At 47.6% G+C, this 8,993-nt stretch overlaps 1 pseudogene; it reads right to left on the bottom strand.

Annotated features, from left to right (window-relative positions):
* Window positions 1-337: 337 nt before the first annotated feature.
* Window positions 338-1,345, bottom strand: LOC148773046 (phosphoglycolate phosphatase pseudogene; annotated as a pseudogene).
* Window positions 1,346-8,993: the final 7,648 nt, after the last annotated feature.

The raw sequence follows: 8,993 nt of genomic DNA, 5'->3' as shown, positions 1-8,993 counted from the left end.
CCTCTGTCGTGCCCTTCTCCCCCTGCCCTCAATCTTTCCCAGCATCAGAGTCTTTTCCAGTGAGTCAACTTGTTGCATGAGGTGGCCAAAGTATTGCAGTTTCAGCTTTAACATCAGTCCTTCCAATGAACACCCAGGACTGATCTCCTTTAGGATGGACTGGTTGGATCTCCTTGCAGTCCAAGGGACTCTCAAGAGTCTTCTCCAACACCACAGTTCAAAAGCATCAATTCTTTGGCACTCAGCTTTCTTTATGGTCAAACTCTCACATCCACACACGACTACTGGAAAAACCATGGCTTTGACTATGGGGACTTTTCTTTTTTTTTTTTTTTTTTCATTTTTTTCTTTTTATTCTGGCGATTAAAGACACTAAATCTTTAACCTTGAAGGGCAGGCAAAAGGTCGGCTATGCTGTCAACATAGAAGTCAGGGACCATTTTCTTCTTAGCCATGCAGTCACTTTCCTGATTACTTTTCACGTCTAGCAGACTGGAGACGCCTGTGAGGGTCAGGATAGTCTTCAGACCACAGGTCACGCCCAGGAGGATGTCTGTGTCCAGGCGGTCGCCCACCATGACGGTGCGCTCTGGGTGGATGCCGTACTCCTGGGACACGCAGTCGAAGATGAAGCGGCTGGGCTTCCCTATGATGTCGGCTTGGCGCTGCGCGGCCATCTCCACGGCTGGGACCAGACAGCCGGTACCCGCGATGAAGCGGCCGTTCTCCAGGGGTAGTCGGTTGTCCATGTTGGTGCCCACAAGCAGGCAGTCGGGCTGTTGCAGGTAGCGCACGGCCTTGGTGAGCTTCATGTAGCTGAAGTGCGGATCGGAGCCCACCACGACGGCACGCACATCGGGCTCCAGGGGCGCGTCCAGCCAGGCGCCGGGGCCGTCGCCCCGCAGCGGCTCGGGCCCCACGCCCACGCAGGAGACTCCCACGGCTTCCAGCTCGGCGGCCAGGGCCACGCTGCCCAGCACATAGGCCTTGGGGGCCGGCAGGCCGGCCAGGCGCTGGCGCAGGTAGAGCGCGGTGCAGCAGGCCGTACCGAAGACCTCGCGGCCGGCGTCGGCCCCGCCGGGCCGCCGAAACCCAGGCACCGCAGCTTTTCGGCGTAGGCCTCGCGGGTCTTGCTGCTGTTGTTGGTGATGAAGCCGAGGCGCTTCCCGCGGGCCCGCAGCGCCGTTAGGGTCTCGGGCGCGCCTGGCACCGCCGTCTCGCCGCGCCACAGCACGCCGTCGCAGTCGAACAGCAGCGTGTCCACGTCGGCCAGCAGCGCCTGTGCCCGCTTGGCGTTCAGCCGCAAGCAGCGGCCATCGTCGCTGCCGGCCTCCGCCTCCGCCATGGCCGCCCGCCGCCGCCGCCACCCTGGGGACTTTTCTTGGCAAAGTGATGTCTCTGCTTTTTAATACACTAAGTTTGTCATAGTTTTTGTTCCAAGGAGCATCTTTTAATTTAAAAAATACGAATTCAACACAAATTGTATAATTTCCTTTTCACTCTTAACACAATACCTGGGAGCACACTTCAAGGTTGCATTTGTGAGCATCGTCTAAAGAGAAGGCATATGCCAGACAGCTCTTTGACCTTCCCTTACCCTTCAGCACTTTGGGAGGTAGGGGACATTCTTCTCTCTGCGAGTGCACTGCCACAATGATTTTCTCCTTCACGACTCATTCTCAGCTTAATATAATGAAATGTGCTTAGAAGACAGATAGATGTATGCACATGGTCCAACTGGCCAGTGGCCTTAAGATGCCCCCCATTGTAGGAAAAGGTGCAGTGACTATTAGGAAACTTTACACCGGATCATATAAATTGCAGCTGTGTTTGCCACATCTTGAGTTAGAGCACCGCATAACTGAGAGTCACTTCAACTCAGTTCAGTCACTCAGTTGTGTCCGACTCTTTGTGACCCCGTGGACTGCAGCACGCCAAGCTTCACTGTCCTTCACCAACTCCTAGAGTTTACTGAAACTCATGTCCATCGAGTCAGTGATGCCATCCAACCATCTCATCCTCTGTCGGCCCCTTCTCCTCCTGCCCTCAGTCTTTCCCAGCATCAGGGTCTTTTCCAGTGAGTCAGTTCTTCCCATCAGGTGTCTTAAGTACTAGAGCTTCAGTTTTAGCATCAGTCCTTCCAATGAACATTCAGGCCTGATTTCCTTTAAGATGGACTGGTTGGATCTCCTTGCACTCCAAGGGACTCTCAAGAGTCTTCTCCAGCACTACAGTCCAAAAGCATCAATTCTTCAGCGCTCAGCTTTCTTTATGGTCCAACTCTCACATCCATACAAGACTACTGGAAAAACCATAGCTTTGAATGGACAGACCTCTGTTGGTAAGCAACACTTAAGTCACCCCAGTGATGACCTTCTGTGTCTCCCTGTTTTCATGGGTTTCCCAAGTTTCATTTTAGCTCTTGCGTTGTGTTCCCTCCTGCACACAGATCCACGCCCATCTCTTTCATTGAGTCCCAACCTCCACTCACCCTGTGCATAGCCCTCTGGATGAAATCCTACTCTTGGGAACACTTGTTCATGCAGATGTGCTTGCGTTCATTCCTGGTCCTCCAGGTTGTTTGCATTCCTAAGTTAGCTTGTCCTGCCCACACTATCACAAAAGCATGCATCGCCCCCAGCTACATTCTGAATCACACGGAGGCTAGAGGTTTGCGTGCTCCCAAGACTGGCTGGGTGTGATGATTCAGTTCAGCAGCTGCATTCTTTGCGCTTCCCTGGTGGCTCAGATGGTAAAGAGTCCGCCTGCAATGCAAGCGACCGGAATTCCATCCTTGGGTTGGGAAGATCCCCTGGAGGAGGTCATGGCACCCCACTCCAGTATTCTCGCCTGGAGAATCCTCATGGACAGAGGGGCCTGGCGGGCCCCAGTCCACGGGGTCACAAAAAGTAGGACACCACTGAGCATATGGTTTTGTTTTGTTTTTTAATAAAAGCTTTGGAGAAAACATCTCATATAATGGGCTGAGACAGGAACAGAACACGAGGAGTCTAGGGTTTGTTGTCAGAAATCTTGCTAGTGTGGACACCGGTTACCTCATGGAACCCGTACCCATCACAAGACAAATTCGCTGGCTCAAGTGTGTTTTTCCAGGTCTGCTCCATATCACGCACGGAGCCCTTGCCTTGGTAGGATTGTCACACGTGTAGGAGAGATCATTTGACCAGATTCTCCAGACCGTAACATTCCTACTTCCTTACTTACACATCGTTATGTTCCTTACCTCTCTGTCATCTGCATAACATTTCAGACAACCTGTGGGTATCTTGTCTTGCTCCAGATCTGACTTTAGCCTGACAGAGAAAGAGCTTTTTTTTTTTTTTTTTTGCAGATACATCCTGCTTGTTACTGGAAATAGGGGTTTATTACTTCTCAAACCTGGTTCTCTTGCAGTGCAGGCAGATTCTTTACCATCTGAGCCACCAGTGAAGCCCTATTACTTCTCACAGTTCTACAGAAACTGTCATCAACTGACAAAATTTTTTTGATAATCTGAGTCTAATTATTTCCACTAGTCTGAGAAATCCATTTTTCTTTCCTATTATATATGATAAAAATGTCGAAGGGAAAGCAAAGGAGGGTGAAAGCTTGTGTATGATATTCAGATCATGTCACTGCAGTGTTCAAGGTTTTCCCTTTAGAAGTAATTACTGCGCAAAGAACGCCTCAAGGGCCCTATATTTTTCCATCATAAAGCAAAACATAGATTTAATAAAAGGGCCTGAAGACAGGCTTTTGGCACCATAATTAACTTTCAAAGGGGTTGTTTGAATTTTTTGACTCATTAAACCCTATTTCAGATTCAATTTGGTCTGTAATCAATACTTCACAGTTTTCTCTTTTGTGTGTGACATGTATTGAAACTGTTTTGCTTTTGTTGTTGTTTTAATTCACACTGCATACATAACACCATGATGTGTATTATAAATGTTGAGGATGTGGAAATTGGAGAATATGTCAGAGTGTAGAATTGACTCAGACTGGATTGTTGATTTGTTAGATGGGAATAGGAAATAAGTTAAAGAAATACTGTTCATTTTCTTGGAGGGAAAGAGACCAGAAACCCACAGGCTCATTCTAAGAGAGAACCATGCTTGTGTTTGTACCCAAGACAAAAACTGAAGACTCAGTAAATCTTACTCTGGGATAAGACCGGGAGGTTACATTTTAAACTACTGCCCCAGATATTTTCAGCATCTGTTTTCCACCTTTTTTGGTCTTATGACTATGGTAGTTGTCATTCTATTTAAATTTTTTATTATCATTTTTTAATGTTTATTTTTTGACTGTGTTGGATCTCCATTGCGTCATGGAGGACCTTTTGCGGCAGTGCGCAGGCTCAGTAGTTGCCGTGGGTGGGCTCTAGCTGTGGTGTGTAGGCTCCGTTTCCCCGAGCCACATTGGATCTTAGTTCCCTGACCAGGGATGGAACCTGCAGTGTGTGCTGCATTAGAAGGCAGATTCTTAACCACTGGGCCCTCAGGGAAGCCCCTCATTCTGTGTTTTCAAGTCCCCATTGTGATTGAGTGACTTGTATATCTAGCCAACTCACCGGGAGTTATACCAGCTACATCCAGAGGCGCTACACGCGTCTAGAATCTGCAATGTTGCCAGCCCTCAGTCTGTGATCCTCACCCCTCCCTTCTCTTACCCCATCTCCTGGCGTGCGGGCGGAAACTAGGGCCCTGATTCTGTTGCAGGAAGGGGGACCCACTCTTAGGGCCCGGGAATGGGCTCTTGTCTGACACTCAGAAATGAGCTGTCCGGGGAGACACTGCCGCTGACAAAGCAAGAGACCGTATTGGCAAGGGACGCCTGGGCAGAGAGCAGGAGGGTAAGGGAACCCCGGAGGACTGTTCAGCCATGTGGTTTTATGGTGATGGGGTTAGTTTCCAGGTTGTCCCTGGTCCGTCATTCTGACTCAGGGTCCTTCCTGGTGGCACGTCTTCCTTGGCACCTTGCTTAGCCAAGATGGATTCTGGTGAGCAGGATGCTGGGAGTTTGGTAGGACATGTGGTATATATCCTTGTGATCTTTCCTGAACTCTTCCAGTTGATGGTTTCTTGTTAGTTCCCTGTTGCTTACCAGGACCTTCTGTTGTAAGATAACTCATGAAAATGGTTACTCTGGTGCCTGGCCGGGGCGAGTGGTTTCATTCAGGGTTTCCCCTAACCTTTCCAACCAGAAGATGACAGGATAAGGCAGGGAGATGAGTGATAGATCAGATAACTCGCCTGTGATCACACCTGAATGAGTAGGATACTTTCTCAAGCATCTGATTGCCATGTCTGCTTTTGTGGAGGGAAAGTAAAAGTGTAGTTGCTCAGTCCTGTCCAGCTGTTTGCGACCCCATGGACTGGAGCCCACCAGGCTCCTCTGTCCATGGAATGCCCTAGGCAAGAAAGTGGATTGCCATTTCCTCTCCAAGGGATTTTCCCGATTCAGGGGTTGAACCCAGGTCTCCCGCATTGCAGGTGGATTCTTTACCAGTTGAGCCACCAGGGAAGCCCACGAATACTGGAGTGGGTAGCCTATCCCTTCTCCAGGGGATCTTCCTGACCCAGGAATCGAATTGGGGTCTCCTGCATTGCAGGTGGATTCTTTACTGACTAAGCTATGAAGCCAAGGCCTTGTGTTGTCTACAAAGGGCCTTGTCAAGTCTCACTCAGATCTCAGCAACACCACCACCCATAGACCTCAACACAAAACCAAGGTCAGCAACAACAATCCAAGAAATCCCAAACCCACTGGGGAATTCAGCACGTCAGTCAACTCATCCTTCAGACTCCTGTAATAGTCGCTGAAATGTTGTCTCAGGGTCAGCCCCAGACATGCCGTGATGATAGAGAGAACACAGGATGAAGGTAAATGGATATGAATCCCGGAACTCTGGACGCAGCTCTGAAGGAAAATGAATTCTGTCTGTGTTGACCCTGTTGACCCTTGGGACAAGATCGATCTCTGTGATAGGTCGTCCTGTACACTGTGGGATGCTAAGCAACGTTCGTGACCCACCCACCAGATGCTGGTGGCAAACCTCCCACCCACAGTAGCGACTGAAAAATGTCCCCTGCGCTGAGTCGTGTACGACTCTCTGTGACCCCATGAACTGTAGCCTACCAGGCTCCTCTGTCCATGGGATTCTCCGGGCAAGAATACTGGAGTGGGTGGCCATTTCCTCCTCCAGGGGATCTTCGTGACCCAGGGAGCGAATCTGCGCCTCTCACATTGCAGGTGGATTCTTTACCTTTGGAGCCCCCTCTCTGTCGGGAGGATCGCTTTACACAGCCTTAGTTGCATCCGACTTTATTCCTCAGTATCATGCCTCCCCCCTGCCCCGCCCCCGCCCTTCCGTCCCTCCTTCAGGCACCAAGGAAAAGTAGAACTGTGACTTTCAGAGGCCTGGAACAAGGTCAGACTGTAAGAATGCAAAGACCCTCGGCTCCTGTAGAATTTTATCCTTGTATTTCCGTATTAATTACAGCTCCAGTCAGGGTAGCAACGGGGGGTCCCATGCATTCCTCTTTAAACTTCTGGCCCCTGGAGCACCCTAAAAGATCTTGTGCCGGAGTGGGGGAGATAAAAAAAAAAAGACTCTCCTTTGGAATGGCAATCCATCAGCTGAATGGCACTTAATGATTACTATTAGTTATTTGGGGGAGAATTTCCATCCTAAAGTATGAAAGTGAAGGAGCCTGAAAAATTGAATTTACTCAAAATGCTCACCCAGGGTGATCTATTAACATAGCGCCTTTGAAAGTCATCTCCCTAAGAGACCACATAAAACTGTTGGAGCCGGAAAACTGCCACGTCGAGATATTTCAAGTCTGAATCATCAGATCCCACAAGGGAGAGTCTGATTCTTTTCCAGGTTTCTGATGTCTTATTGACATGACGTCTCTTCATGATTTTGCCAACATTCTAATGTCCATGAACACTGCTGTCACATACCAAACTACATATTTATCCTTAAAGTGGTGTGAATGCACACACCAGATTTCTTACTCTGCTGTGTAATATGTTTTTTACTCCTCGGGGTGCAATCCAGATATTTTAAAATGCTGCACTGGAGACTGGAGCATATGACTGTATCTGCAGTGGATACATAGTTAAAATATACAGCACTTTGTAATTTGGGATAATATTTCACCGTGCGTCTCATTAATGCCTAGCTTTATTAATATCTTGTTAAATATCTGTGCTGGGTTCCACAATTGATATCAAGCACTCTTTTGGATTTGAAATAAAATAGAGAATTCTCACAGAACTGTATGAGAAAGTTCTCAATGACCTGATAACCACGATGGTATGATCACTCACCCAGAGCCAGACATCCTGGAGTGTGAAATCAAGTGGGCCTTAGGAAGCATTATTATGAACAAAATAAAGAAGGTGATGGAATTCCAGCTGAGCTATTTAAAATCCTGAAAGATGATGCTGTTAAAGTGCTGCACTCAGTATGTCAGCAAATTTGGAAAACTCAGCAGCGGCCACAGGACTGGAAAATGTCAGTTTTCATTCCAATCCCAAAGATGGGCAATGCCAAAGAATGTTCAAACAATACCCAATTGCACTCATTTCACATAATAGCAAAATAATGCTATAAATCCTTCAAGTTAGACTTGAACAGTACATGAACTGAGAAATTCCAGATGTACAAGCTGGATTTAGAAAAGGCAGAGGAACCATAGATAAATTGCCAGCATCCATTGGATCATAGAAAAAGCAAGGGAATTCCAGAAAAACATCTATTTCTGCTTCATTGACTACACTAAAGCCTCTGATTCTGTGGATCTCCAAAAACTGTGGAAACCTTACCTGCCTCCTGAGAAACCTGTATGCAGGTCAAGAAGCAACAGTTAGTACCGGACATGGAACAATGAACTGGTTACAAATTGGGAAAGGAGTACATCAAGGCTGTATATTGTCACTCTGCTTATTTAACTTATATGCAGAGTACATCGTGGGAAATGCCAGGATGCAAGAATCACAAACTGGAATCAAGATTGCCAGGAGAAGTATCAAATAGCCTCAGATATGCAGATGACACCACCCTCATGGCAGAAAGCAAGAGGAAAGAGCCTCTTGATGAGGGTGAAAGAGGAGAGTGAAAAAGTTGGCTTGAAGCTCAACATTCAGAAAACTAACATCATGGCATCTGGTCCCATCACTTCATGGCAAATAGAAGGGGAAAAGTGAAAGCAGTAACAGATTTTATTTTCTTGGGCTCCAAAATCACTGTGGACGATGACTGCAGCCATGAAATTAAAAGACGCTTGCTTCTCTGAAGAAAAGCCGTGACAAACCTAGGCATTGTCTTAAAAAGCAGAAATGTCACTTTTTGAGCAAAGGTCCACCTAGTCAAAGCTATGGTTTTTCCAGTAGTCGTGTCTGGATGTGAGAGTTGAACCATAAAGCAGGCTGAATGCTGAAGAACTGATGCCTCTATTTTTCTGTGGAACCCAATAATCAAAGACAATATGATCATAAAAGTTATATACGTCATAGACTTTGGTTTTATAGTACTAAATGTTTTGAGTTGGGACGTTTTTAAATTAATGATTTTTGTCCGTGCTGTGCTGAGTCTTCATTGCTTCACGGGCTTTCTCCCACTTGGGGGAATAAGGGCCACTCTCTAGCCGTGGTACATAGGCTTCTCATTGTGGTGGCCTCTCTTGTTATGGAACACGGGCTCTAGGCACACGGGCTCAGCAGTTGTGGCACGCACACAGGCTTAGTTGCCATGCGGCGTGTGGGATCTTCCCAGGCCAGGGATCGAACCCATGTACCCTGCGTTGGCAGGTTGACTCTTTAACTATTGGACCAGCACATTTTGCTTTCAGACTTAGTGCTTTAGGGCGAATAAGGCACAAGCAAGCAAGAGTTCTCATAGAATTATGGATGTGTGACGAACATTCTTTCGATCCACAGTTTCTCAAGTCTAGTCAAGACCCTGTCCCTCACACATATCC

Source organism: Moschus berezovskii, chromosome Y, assembly GCF_049115385.1.
Source record: "Moschus berezovskii isolate FMDL1 chromosome Y, NW_MosBer_1.0, whole genome shotgun sequence".
Classification (NCBI taxonomy): domain Eukaryota; kingdom Metazoa; phylum Chordata; class Mammalia; order Artiodactyla; family Moschidae; genus Moschus; species Moschus berezovskii.
The sequence above is the reverse complement of the archived record's forward strand: the minus strand, read 5'-3'. Positions and strand labels throughout refer to the sequence as shown.